General features: G+C 36.2%; 1 long non-coding RNA gene across 1 annotated transcript; it reads right to left on the bottom strand.

The window, feature by feature from the left end:
* Positions 1-7,859: 7,859 nt before the first annotated feature.
* Positions 7,860-9,614, bottom strand: LOC127158603 (uncharacterized). Its single transcript, XR_007826198.1, has 3 exons — positions 9,395-9,614; positions 8,113-8,172; positions 7,860-8,015 (listed from the first exon to the last, which is right to left on the bottom strand). It is a non-coding gene; the product is annotated as an uncharacterized LOC127158603 (long non-coding RNA).
* Between the last annotated feature and the right edge of the window lie 5,147 nt (positions 9,615-14,761).

Below are 14,761 nucleotides of genomic sequence, written 5' to 3' on the forward strand. Positions count from 1 at the left end.
ATTACTTAATCTACAATCTGTTATTTATCAGTTTAGATACCAGCAGAAGACACGAACCGGTTTTATATTCCAGTCGCGCTGATGGGGAATGTTATAAGACTGCGTTACAATCTGCCCCGCTATTATTAAACTAAATCAATCTTTGCTAGATCAATAACAGGTTACTGTCTTTAATTCAGATTAGGGACACTCAGGGTCATTCTGTGATTGCAACGTGTTGGTGTTGTATGTGGCCGAAGGAAAAGTGTGGACTGGATCTGGGGCAGAAAACAATTGCTATGTGAGTGTGTCTTTTTGAATTACAAAGGACAAAAGCACACAAAAATATCATATTTCAAAATATCCTTGTAAACACAGGCGGTTATGTCTTAAGTCCCAGTTATTTAGACACATAACCCAAGGATGTTGTTTTTCATGCTAAACCTGTTCAATACTTTGGATTTAGATTTTATTATTATTATTATTATTATTAATTCTACATCTTATCTTTGCTAGGTGTTTTCATTTTTCATAATTTACATATTTACATGCTGTAATGTTGATTTTCAATGAATTATCTGACTAATAATTTGCTTGTTGTTTTCTAACCTAACCCTCACAATTTTGCTAGCATGTTAGTGCTAAATAAATATCATGGGAGTCTATCAATATACATTCTTTTCATACATTTGTGCAGATCGTTTTTTTTTTAACGAAAAAAAACTGCGAACCTTATACACTGTAAACCCTAATAAGTTGAGAGTACTCAAATGATTTGAGGAAAGTGATTCCCTCAGTTCGTTTGAGTAATGGAAAATTGACAACTCAATTTATTGAGTTAACCAAATGTGGTCTCTTCATTGAATTAACTTAAATGTTTGAGTACAAATAACTTAAAAGGGCTAATAGACAAAACTTCCCAAATTTTCAGCTTATATATTCTTTACTTGTATTAAATAATTTATAAATCATTAAAACAAGTTGTTTTTTTCCCAAATCAACCACTTTATTAGAATTATACTGCATTTACATTTCATTGCTTATAACAGTAAGCCCACATTTTTAAAAGACATGAACAACAAAATCATGAGCTCATTTTAACAGCAAACTCCTATTTTCATCTGTAAGATCACATTCAGTCATTTTTAAGACATGAACAAAATCATAAGCTCACATTTTTAGAAAACCTGAACTCATTTTTAACAGAAAAGGTATTTTTAAGTGCAAGCTCACATTTTTAAAAGATGCACAAACAACGAAATAGCAAATTTTTAACAGTAAACTCACATTTTTAAAAGACATGAACATAAGCTATTGTTTTAACGGTAAACTGTTTTTAGATGTAAACCTATTATTTATTATAACATTTTAAAAGACACATTAACAACCAAATGGTAAGCTTATTTTTATCTAGACATTTTGTCACATTTGTAGAAGAGACAAAACTGTAAACTCATATTTTTGGTTTGAGATTTTCCAGTTCCTTGTGTGTTATAAATACCATGGTATTAATCTGGACCTACCACAGTGTTTTGTACGGTAGGTTTGTTGTCATTCCACAGAATCGTGCAACAAATTTGAATGTCCGGTCATTGAATGTGAACAAACTACATTCTCTGCAAGTAAAAGGTTAGAGAAAAAGGAAAAAAAAGACAAGTTTCCACTTTGCTGGTAAAAGTCTTACTGACTGTTAACATTAAAATGTTTTTAATTTCCAATGTAAAGGTCTTTTTTTTTTTTTTTTTAAATTTCAGCTGACAAGAAAAGCACAAAACAGAAAGAGACCCCCCCCCCCATGCTGTATCTTAAGTGTTTTTTTTTTTTCCATTTTAATGGAACAGCTGGTTAGCCAAGGATTGTATCTTAGGCTGCAGGTCTTTCTGCCCCATGGAAAGGAGAATGCGTTGAATAAATTCAAATGTGTACTTCAGTGACTTTGGGTAATTTAAGTGTAACGCATAAATGAGTCCAAACAGAAGGCACATTGATTCAGGAAGGTCACGTAGATTGTCCATCACCACTTTTCCCTCAATTACGATCCCAAATGAGGAGAGAGGCGAATGCAGAGAGTTGAGAGGCTGAAGAGTAGTCCCATCTTCAACTATTACAATCCCCACTGGAACGTCAAGATTCGAGCTACGATCATCGGACATCTAGTGAAGATAAATAAACATTATCAAATTAAAGTTAATTCACATGGTTGCAAGCTCATGTACATTTCAAACAGTGCAGCTTAAACTTGGGGACAGATCACCCAAAAATGAAAATTCTGTCATTACTCACCCTCATGTCGTTCCACACCCCTAACACCTTCGTTCATATTTCAAACTAGGGCTGCACGATTAATCGCACGATGTTGTGAGGCGCGCTAATCGAATACGATTATGAGCGCGATTTGGCGTAGCTTGTCAGTGATGTACGGCTCTGTGTATTATTTGCCGCTCCAGCTGAACGCACGTGATGGAGCTTTACTACTAATCAAAGTACCGGCTTCATTGACTAAGCGCGCCTCACAACATCGTGCGATTAATCGTGCAGCCCTATTTCAAACAAAAATGAAGATATTTTTTTAGTGAAATCCAAGAGTTTTCTGTTTCTCCAGAGATCCAATGTAATATTTTCAAGGTCCAGAATTATAGGGAAGACATAAAAAAAAAATAATTTAAAAAAAACCCCATGTGACTTCAGTAGTTTAAACTCAATTTTATAAAGCAGCCCAAATGTTTAGAGCAAAAAAATTAAAAATTTACCACTTTATTTACAAAATAATATTATTCAAGGCCTGTTCACAGTTCAGATCTTGCATGAACACAAAACACATGCACTGTGATACTCTCGTGTACACGCATTGCAGATTTGTATTTTTAATAGTTTGTTTTGTGGAAACAAAGCATGCGTGTTGCTTTATAAAATTTAGGTTACACCACTGGAGCCACATGTAAATATGTACTTTAATGTCTTTCTTACCTTTTGTCCCTCTTGAATATTGTTAAAATATCTTCATGTGTGTTCCAAAGAGGAACATAAGTCTCACGGATGTGGATGACATGAGGGTGAGTAATCAATGACAAAATTCTCATTTTTGGGTGAAATAACCCATCTGATTAAAATGTATATAGTGAGTGACAGAGTGTGTGTGTGTTATATATATATATCTTTTTGATTTTTTTTTTTCTACATGGAATACTTACCAAACATGTCTTGAAGAAAGCAGGGGAGTCATCTCCAAACACAAGAGGTAGTCCTTGGAGCACAAGAGTTCGGACCTCAGTTGGCTCTGACAACTTGTGTGGAGAAAAAATTTAAATTATATTAAATCCAACCACTTGCTATTAATACATTGTTTCTTTTATTAAATTCATAATAGTATTTAAATCAAACTCAATTGTTGGAGAGATGGAGCCCTGCAGAGTTTAGATGCAAACCTAATTAAACACACCTGATTCAACTAACCAAGTCCTTCAGGCATAATTGAAAACTGCCTAGTACTTGTTGGAACAGGGTTGGAACAAAACTTTGCAGGGCTCCGGCCCTCCAGGCACTGAGTTTGACACCCCTGATTTATATAGTTAAGTGCATTTACTCAGAGATCAACTATGAAGTGATGGTTTAATATCAATTTACTTTTAAATTACATCTATAATAAATGATTGGGACTTCTAACTAACCTTTGTTTGCTTCAGAAGTTCCATCAAGAGCTGACCAGCAACTCCCTTTTTGGCTCTGAAAATGTCCAAGAGGCATGTACTATGTCGATCAAGGGACTCATAAAATTCCTTTTTCAGGTTCTTACCAGCAATCCGGTTAAACTCCATGTAGATCTGAAAAAGAAAAATGTAAGAAGGGGCAGGTAATAGCATGCAGAAAAGATTTTTCAAAATAACATCAGATTTGTCCCAGTCGAAGTTGCACAAAATTTGTTGACCTAAAAGGAAAATTTTCATCAATTATTCACTTTTAAAGAATTAGTTCACTTTCATAACAGTTTACAGATAATGCACTCACCCCCTTGTCATCCAAGATGTTCATGTCTTTCTTTCCTCAGTTGTGAAGAAATAGTTTTTTTGAGGAAAACATTTCAGGATTTCTCTCTATATAATGGCTATGTGTGGTGCCCAGAAGTTTGAACTTCCAAAATACAGTTTAAATGCAGCTTCAAAAGGCTCTAAACGATCCCAGCCGAGGAAGAAGCATCTTATCTGTTAAAACAATCAGTTATTTTCAAAACAAATTGACAATTTATATACTTTTTAACCACAAATGCTCATCTTGTCTCGTCTCTGCGATGCGCATGCGTAGTTTGTGATCCGAGTCAATACAGTTAGGGTACGTCGAAAAACGCCCATCTCGTTTTCTTTTCTAACTTCAAAAATCGCCCTACAATGCTGCAGAAGTACCGACACAGTGTTTACAAAGTAAACACACAAAGAAGCTCAAATGCCCTTTACCAAAAATGGTAAAACAGCATTGTAGGACGATTTTGACATTGAAGACATAAACAAAATGGGAGTTTTTCGACATACCCTAACCGTATTGACCCGGATCACAGACTACGCATGCGCATCGCAGAGACGAGACAAGACAAGCATTTGAGGTTAAAAAGTATATAAATTGTCAATTTGTTTTAAAAATAACTGATTGTTTCACCAGATAAGACGCTTCTTCCTCGGCTGGGATCGTTTAGAGCCTTTTGAAGCTGCATTTAAACTGCATTTTGGAAGTTCAAACTTCGGGGCGCCATACTTATCCATTATATTGAGAGAAATCCTGAAATGTTTTCCTCAAAAAAAAAAAAAAAAAAATTTCTTTACGACTGAGGAAATAAAGACATGAACATCTTGGATGACAAGGGGGTGAGTACATTTTCTGTAAATTATGAAAGTGAACTAATCCTTTAAAGTGATAGTTCAGTAAAAACAGAAATTTTGCTGTTGATTCAGTTAATCGAAGATATGACTTTTTTTTCTTTTTAACCGAAACTATGGTTTATTAAAGTTGATTCATAATGCAAGTCAATGGTAACCATTCCTTTTAGAGTCCAAGAAAACAAATGTAATAAATTATAACATTCATAGTTCCTGATACACTGGTGTCTTATGAAATGAAATGATCGGCCTATGCAAGAAAGTGAATATAAAACTTCAGGAATCTGTGAAAAGTCATTTTTTAATTTTTTAGATGTGCATGTGAATACAATCTTACCTTTTACACAGGTTGCAGCATCCAGGATAGTTGTAGGTACCATGTTGATGAACAATAAATCAAATGCAACCTGCCCCTTGGTTGTAAACAAACCAGATCCACGTCATTATATGCGTCAGGATGTATGCGCTTCAGACTGTCATGATGAGAGGGAGGATGCATTTGATATATTTTTCATCAAAATGGTACTTGTGATTATCCTGAAAGCGGCAACCTGTATATTAAAAAAAAAAAAAAAAAACGCAAGATTACATTCACATGCGCGACCTCACATAAGGAACATTGACTTTTCACAGATTACTGAAGTTTTATGCATTATTATGATTGCATTCCAGACTGTTGTGAATGCGTTCAGAGCAGTTTGCAAAGGCTGTGGATTCAGTTTCTTGCATAGACTGATCGTTTAATTTCATAAGATACCAGTGTATCATCAGGAGCCACAAATATTAATTGTTAAAAGCGCTCAATTTTTGGTCAAAGCAATGGTTACCGTTGACTTGCATTATATGAATCCCCCCCAAAAAAGTTGCATGTAAAAAAAACAAAAAAACAAATTTAAGATTCTACCATTTAAAAAAAAAAAAAAAAAAAAAAAAAAAAAAAACAACAAAACCACACACAACCTACCTACATCTTGGATGGCCTGAGGATGAGTAAATTAGCAACAAATATTCATTCTGTTAGCATTTTTATTGTATAGTGCAAACCTTAAAGGATTAATTCACTTTCAGAACAAAAATGTAAAAGTTACTCACCCCATTGTTATTCAAGATGTTCATGTCTTTCTTACTTCAGTCATAAAGAATTTGTTTTTTGAGGAAAACATTTTAGGAATTTTCTCCATATAGTGGACTTCAATGGTGCCCCCTTTTTTTAATGTTCAAAATGCAGTTTACATGCAGCTTCAAAGGGCTCGAAATGATCCCAGCCGAGAAAGAAGGGTCTTATCTAGCAAAACTAGCGTTGTTTCCTTAAATTTACAATTTATATTCTTATCAATTTATATATTTTTTAACCTCAAATGCTCGTCTTGTCTCTGCGATGCATATGTCATGTAGTCTCTGTAATCCCGGTCAATACAGTTAGGGTATGTCGAAAAACTCCCATCTCATTTTCTTCTTCAACTTCGCTGTTTTACCTTTTTTGTTTGTTCACTTTGTAAACACTGGGTTGGTACTTCTGCAGCAATGTAGGACAATTTTGGAGTTGAAGAAAAAAATGAGATGGGAGTTTTTCGACATACCCTAACTGTATTGACCCGGATTACAGAGACTTCATGACATATGCTTTGCAGAGACAAGACGAGCATTTGAGGTTAAAAAATATATAAATTGATAATTTGTTTAGAAAATAACTGATAGTTTCGCTAGATAAGACCCTTCTTCCTCAGCTGGGATCATTTCGAGCCCTTTGAAGCTGCATTTAAACTACATTTTGGACGTTAAAAAAAGGGGGCACCATTGAAGTCCATTATATGGACAAAATTCCTAAAATGTTTACTTCAAAAAACAATTTCTTTACGACTGAAGAAAGAAAGACATGAACATCTTGGATGACAACGGGTTGAGTTTATTATCTGTAAATTTTTATTCTGAAAGTGAACTAATACTTTAAGAGCTCAGTTGTGTTTCTAAAATTTATTATTTCAGGTCTGCTGAAAAAGGGAAGACTTGCATATCACTGATAGCTTTAAAATGCTCAGTTTTCTTTTTTTCCTCTTTTCATTTCATTTTGTACTCACCTTAAGTAAAAATTAAGTTAAGGGTTGGATTGTCATAATAACTATTCCTAAGCATTTTCATAAAAAGAGCAAAGCAAATTATTATATGTCATTAATAAAACAATGAAAAAGCAAATTACCTGTGTCTCACGGAACAGAGCTGGCCAGCGGTCAAGTACATCAGTGATTGCAGGCGCTGACACAACCATCTCTTTGCGCCTTAATGCAAACGTCAAGTCCATTTTTTGTGACAATACAGAAGCACTGGGTGTTCTCTTCTTCATTTCTTCTTCCAGTTCTTTGCGAGCATTCTCAAGGCTGGCATCATCATGTCCTTCAGGATAGCTGGGTAGGAAATTTAGTTCGCATTTCTTGGGTTTTTTTATGTTTTTCCGTGATGGCTCTCCTTCTGGGTTGTTAGCACCACGTTTTCCTGCATTTACTGATACATCAGGAACACCCAACTTTCGCATCTTCGTTCTAAAATTCCCCATTTTAAATTTAAGGCTATTTTTCCAGCCCCCCCAGCCAGATCGTGAACCACTTTCCAACAGACATGGATGCTGTTTTACCAGGGCAGATGCTACTTGTTCATAATCCTTATCATCTGGATAGGCCTTAAAGGCAAAAATGCTTTCGGCCAATTTTTCAAGGATCTGATGTTTAAGGTCTCGAGACGGTTTGAGGAAATTGCCATCTTTGAGGTATTTCAAGTTGCCCTGCCGCAGACGATATTCAACATCTACTGAAAAGCTAGGAATATCAAAGTCATTTGGCCAGGGCTTCTGTCTCTCCTGAGGTGAAAGAATTTCTGTGTCTGCTGTGCTTGCAGAGTCATTAAACGTTTCCACCACATCAACTGGTGTAAGTTCGAGTACAGGAATTATTTTCACTGTTGCTCGGTCTTGAAGTGCTGAAATGTCCGTTAAATTGCAAAGTGCATTGTCAAAGTCTTTATCTTCATACTGAAGAGAAAAATTGAATCAACCTTTAAACTTTCTTTTAGTGATACAACCAAGTCATCAATAGAATCTGGTTTCTTTGCAAGGATGATCTTCCTTATATCTCCATCACATAGGATAACCCTCAAGAGCATCTTCTCGTGAGAACCCATCTGGACAGCAAATGTGAACATGCCAATTAATAACATCAAAAATCAATAAAATTTCATTGCAACAAATTTATATGTGTGTTGGCATGACTATAAATACCAAGTTTGGTCACTGTCTTCATAAAACTGCAATCCACTGGAACTGGATGTGATTGGACTACTGCGGAAGAGGTTTTAAAAAAAAAAAAAAAAAAAATTATTACTTGGACTCAGCAAACATTAAAGCAATGCACTCAGCAAAAAATAAAACGTTTAGGTGTCACCATCATCCTGCCCTTAACAATGTAACCTGAAAGAGGAAAAACCTCATTAAGCTCTGACACCTTAACCACACAGAGAGTTGAGAAATGGTTGCTACAAAGTTCATATGACCGAAGATGCTCAGTGTACCATGCTGACATTTGTTTACAGACAAATAAAATCTCTGAGTTGACTGCTACAATCTGTGATATTTGCTTGAATTCTGGAAGACCAGAGCACGAACCAGCAGAGATCACCATATCTGCACTGTATTTGATTCCCTCTACCATCACAGATGATGCAACAAGCACAGTATTCAGCTGAGGTGCCATTTGATGAAACTGCTGCTTAACAGGGTCAGGAAACGATGCAACCATTGCAGTTTTAACTTTCTCCATTTCAACCGAAGGCCTGAAAAATGAACTCGAATCAAGATAGTATGCCATCATTCTCTGATGTTTGACAGCCAATGTTAGTGCCACATTTTTGAAATTTTGAGATTCACGAATTACCTTTTTGAAAAATTTGTGCTTTCCTTCAAAGCGCATTGTCCAAACATCAGAGAGTGGGCCAAAGGCTTTAATCAGCTGGGGGTAATGTTCTATGAAATGATGTTTGGGTTTAAGTCTGAAATCAGGAAAGGTCGACTGCAACAATTCTCTGTGTTCTGTTATTTTGCAACCCAAGTCATGAATGGACTCATCTGTATGTTTCGGAGCAACTGCCAATTCAACTATGTCCTTAAGCAGCATCAAAATTTCCCATGAGCCCTCTCCCTCTGGGACATTATCACCAATGATAAGTGGTAGCAACCTAAGTAAAGTCCAATTTTCGTGGCCATTGCCGCCAATTGATCCTTTACTTGTGAAACCCTTTGGAATAGGCTGTGGTTGGTTCGTTTTGTCAGAAAAGGTGTAAGCAAAAGTCTTAATGGCATGGTTAACTGAATCAAGTGAGAAGTATTTCTTCTCGATCATGTCTGACAGGCAGAGACATAGTTCAACAGGCACAACACCTTCGAAAAGGTCATGCAAAATGTCCGGTGGGTAGCCACTCACTGCATGAAAATGCTGCAAAGCATCAGTTAGTGGGCAACTTCTTTTCACCCCATATAACTTACTTAAAGAGGGATCTTGTTTTACCTCCTCAATGTGCCTGTTGTGCATATTCTCAGTCCGTTGTTCAAAGTTTCTGGTGCCAACTTCAGTGTGCTGAGTCTCGTTTCTTGTGGCCATGCAAAAGCGGCAGAACCTCTCCACAGTAAAACTCTCGAAAAAACCTGCAAGAGAATGAGCAGCAACATTGTCAGCTGAAACATATAAGACAGTGCCTTTCACAGTAGCACCTAACTGATCAATGTACAACCCAGTTTGCTCTAGATTGACAAGGTCTTGCAGAAGTGGCTGCATAATTTTTTGGTAGCCATACTTCTTCACTGTGCTAGCATTGCAGAGAAGAGCAAGTTGAATGGAGTGAAGAGTTGACCTGTACTTCGCAGCTATGTTTGCTAACACCCAGTACACTGCACACATTTTGTGTTTGCCTCTGGATGTACCCAATGGATTAGCCACCTCAAAATCATCAATATAAAGTCCAAGAGCAATTTTAAATTCGTCGCCATTGAGAAGACTATTTTCTTTAAAATAGTCACCATCACGATAAGAACTGTAGCTATTTGCTACACATTCTTGCACTGAAAGTGCTTTATCCAAAATGTCTTGCTTGTTGAGCATTGTTTGTAACACAGGCTGGATTGGTACATAAACATACGGTTTCTCTCCATCAGGAAGCATGTACTCCACAGGCATAACCACTGGAAATTCATTTAACACAAATGAGTTCCTTTTTTTGATTGTAGACAAACATCCACCTGGGTCGCAGCACCTTGAAAATACATTGCTCTTAGAAACAACATCTGCTACTTCTGTAACAAGGGAATCATCAACATCTGGATAGTGTTTCCTCAGGACACTTGAAATGGACTTATACACCATTGGGAAAGACAGCTTATAAATTTCAGTTAATTCTTGTATGATATCTTGAACAGAACTTGCTGGAATATGAAGAACGCTTTGCATCTTTAAAAAAATACCAGCTAAATTGTGCTCTAATTGACTCTCAAAATCAGAGGATACCTTATCTAACTGATCTTCATTTTCCTCAATTTCAATTTCATCCAAAGAAACGGGTTCGAGTTCATCATTGTCATTCTCCTCACTATTACCAGAAATAATTTCTGGCTTCATCATCCTCCTGTCATGTTCACTATGCATCTTACTTTTATGCGAATTGAATGTTGCATAAACACGAGTCTGAAACATGCAACCTCTGTAAGGACACTGGATGTTCTCATTTGCTTTTAAATGTCTACTACGCAAGTGTCTTAGAAAATCTGCTTCTGTGCAGGGTTCAGAAAACTCGCAGTGCTGACACTTAAATTCAAGTGGTGTTACTTTACTCGCATGTTCACGGTCTTCTTTAGCATGAATTTTAGAAAGATGCACTTGCAAATTACTGATGGACTGAAACGTGCAAAGACAGTCCTGGTGTGGGCATGGAAAAGGGACAATCTTTGTATGGCCTCCATGCTTCAGACGATAGTGTTTAAGAATTTCTCCTCTTTTCTCAGAACTAAAAATGCAGTATTTACAATTCCACATTTTCTTCTGTCAGGTCACCTATAACATAAAATTGACAAACATAAGTACACTACATATTTACATGACAAAACAGAACAGTAAAGAAGAATTTTTAACTGAAACTGTGATCTTTGGTGATTCATATAATGCAAGTCAATGGTAACAGTCCCTTTGAGAGTCAAAAAAACCCCAAAATAACATACAAGCAAAACAAAATTAATATTTGTGGCTCCTGATGATACATTGGTGTCTTATGAAATGAAACGATCAGTCTATGCAAGAAACTGAATCCACAGCCTCCGCAAACTATCCTGAATGCATTCACATCAGTCTTGAACGCATGATGTCAAAATAAATGTATAAAACTTTAGGAAACTGTGAAAAGTCATGACTATCCTGGATGCTGCAACCTGTGTAAAAAGTAAGATTATGTTCATATGCACCCATCAAATAGGGAACATTGACTTTTCAGATTGCCAACATTTCATATACAATAATGATCCAGACTGTTGTGAAACACCTGTGGATTGAAGGTATCAATCTTTTAAATACCGTTCAGTTTCTTGCATCGATTAATTTCATAAGACACCACTGTATCATCATGAGCCATAAATATAAAGTTTTGTTTGTATATATTTTGACTCTCAAAGGAATGGTTACCATTGACCTGCATTACATGAATCACCAAAGACCATATATATATATATATATATATATATATATATATATATATATATATATATAGCAGGGGAAACCGGTTGAAGTTTACTACACTTTAGAACATTCATTCACATATTTGCGCTAAGGAACCGCATACAGCGTCTTCACACACAGATGAAACTAGAGAAATGTGAAGTGTGACAAATGCATCTGTAAATAGATACGATTTAAAGTCACGTCTCCCACGCTTTAATGACATTCAAATGGAACATATATGCTTGCTTCGTTCGAAACGAGCTGATATGTTCCATTTGAAGCGGTGTGTGACGCTGTATGCCGTGGCGTAGCGCAAATATGTGAATAACGTTAAACGTTCCGAAGTGTAGTAAACTTCAACGGATTCCCCTGCTGTGAACACGATGCAGGGACCATGTCATTCAGAACAGTTAATGCACGGAGCTCACTTCTAACAAGCTGGTTCTCTGACTCAGGTGTGTTAACTAAGAGAGACATGCAAAATATGCGGGTGGGGGATTAAAATTAACGAATTAATTCAACCTCGCATTGCTCTCCTCTTAAAACCTTTAGGCGGGAACAGGTCTGCGGTTTTTAGTAAACACGATTGGCCAAAGATATTCCTAAAACTACAACGTCTTCAAGCGGCAACACAATTTTACACCAAAAGAATAAAGTATATAATCTCACAAATAATACACAGGGACATATCAGTGAGCATGGGAGTAAATTATACTCGAAGTTAGAGCCACGGTAGCAGCATGTTTATTGTAAATTCACAAAAACGGTGTAGAAAACATTGGTTTGGTTTCTCACAGAAACTTCATATTAACCTAAACGCATTTAACGTTATACCTTGTCCATCCGTATGAAATAAAACCTTTTACAGACAATAAACCAAAACGTGCAGACGTGTTAAACATTAACTTACCAGTGTAATCCATGGGCTTTCATAACTACTCCATCCCTGTCACCGCCTGCTTCACGACCGCCCGCCCGCAAGTGCCGCTGGGGGAGGAAAACGGTTAGGCGGGAAATTCAAACGTTCTTACAGAAAATTAGAAACTCAGGTGTGTTTATAACTACAAAATAAAAACTTTTACAGACAATAAACCAAAATGTACAGGCGTGTTAAACGTTAACTTACCAGCGTAATCCATGGGCCTTTATCACGACTCCATGCGTGTCCCCGCCTGCTTCATAATCGCCTGCCAGCAAGTGCAGCTGGGGGAAGAAACCAAAAAAATTAAACGGGAAATTAAAATGTTCTTACAGAAAGTTAGTAACTCAGGCGTGTTTATAACTAGAAAATACTCCAAAAATAAAACGGCAACCAAACGAATTTTACTATTAACCTACCTGTGTAACTTCACTCTAATGAATGTTTTAGGACGACTCTCTTCCCACCTGCTTTACCGCCAGCGTACTTGTGCTGCTACTAGAGTGAAACGAAAAACGTAACATTAGAATAAGGTATAAATCAATTAAGAAAAATGTATATGAGCGTTTAAATCTCTACTTACTAATTGAACTTTTGTCTTCTGTCAGATGGTTTCTGCTGGTGCCTCTGGCCTGCTGCTGCTTCAGCAAAATTCAGCACAAGACAAAAAAAAATCCCGCCTTGTGTCATAGTAATTTATATCGACCAATCAGCGCGGTTGTCAAAGCAGAATTTCAAGCGCGACCAATCATTTTAAACAGAGACATGGTGAAACGTTTAAATGAATTAAAATGTTGAGTTCAGAGAACTTAAAATATTAATTAAAACGTTTTTGCTGCCAAATGAGTAAGTTAAACACACCTGTTTAAGTTTTGATGCCAAAACTTAGTACTTTAAGTAATGTCAAGTTACATTAACTTAATTTCTTTATTAATGACAACAGTGGGGTTTACAGTGTAGACGCACTAAGTAGTTTTCCCCGTATTATTTTCCTCCTCTCGACGCTTCACACGGTGGCGCTAAAACACATACGTTTGTTTGACAAACACCATTAAATCTCAGAGGAAAAAGTTTAGTTTCACCGCGGTCTGTGTTGTTTTATCCTGATGCTGACTTAATACAAAGTGTTAGAGATGTCCTTTCTGCAAAAAGAAAAATACAGTTTATGAATCAGGTCAGTAAATACCTGTAATATTCTCATCCTCATAGTCGTTTTGAAGCAAGCAGGAATAAATAATGTCTGGAGGAGTATTAGCTGAACTGAGATCTGCTCCTATGAAGATGGTGATAGTTAAAGAAGAGAGTGAGGAGGACACAAGTGAACCAGAACCCTGCAGAATAAAACTGGAGGAACCAGAAACCTGGACAATAAAACACAAGGAACCAGAAACTTGGAGCATAAAACATGAGGAACCAGGAGGTTGATGTTTATTCTTTATTCAACTTTAATGACTGTTATGCCTACAGTATATTGTATGTGTCTATGCTGTCTAAATGCAACGTGAGGAAGATAGTTTGAGTGGCCAGTGATCACAGCTAAATAACTGCAGAATATGGTTGAGTCTTAGGGTCAGAAAGCCTTATAATGGGCTGTGGTTGTATCTTCAAAACAGTGATCCAAAAGGACGATAAAAGGACCATTTTTGATTGATTGAATAAAAATCAATAAATTGGTCTAAATCTGTTATCAATACAAATCTATTTTTACAGGCTTTCTACAGACCATTTTGATATATAAAGACTGGAAACACAACATTAATCTGAAGTTAAACCTGCTTCTGAACTAGACTAAGTCTAAGACTATTTAAAATAGGGCTGGACCATATGGCCAAAATTTAAATCACAGTATTTCTTATTTCTTAATTCCAGTCGATACAATATAAACAATATTTTAAAAAGCCTCAGAAAACTGCCAAGAATGCCCACAACAGATGTCTGTACCTACAACTTCTGGAAATTGAACTTGCCAAGTCTGTGAAACATTCTCCAACAAAACAATATAATAATAATAATATTATTATTATAATACATATAAACCTTGGGAAATCACTGAAGAAATGTGGCATAAATAAACTAAGTCATCTTTTATTTGTTTTTAGCTTTCATACAAACAAAAAAAATGTGAAATCAAGGTCAAATAAACATAAGACTCTCAGGCTCACCTTAATAAAATTAATATATTTAACTTTAGACTATAATATAATAGGCTGATTATTTGTATGGAATGAAAGAAAAATGATTCAGCCAGGATAAAG

This window comes from Labeo rohita, unplaced genomic scaffold, assembly GCF_022985175.1.
Source record: "Labeo rohita strain BAU-BD-2019 unplaced genomic scaffold, IGBB_LRoh.1.0 scaffold_1593, whole genome shotgun sequence".
NCBI classification, from domain to species: Eukaryota; Metazoa; Chordata; class Actinopteri; order Cypriniformes; family Cyprinidae; genus Labeo; species Labeo rohita.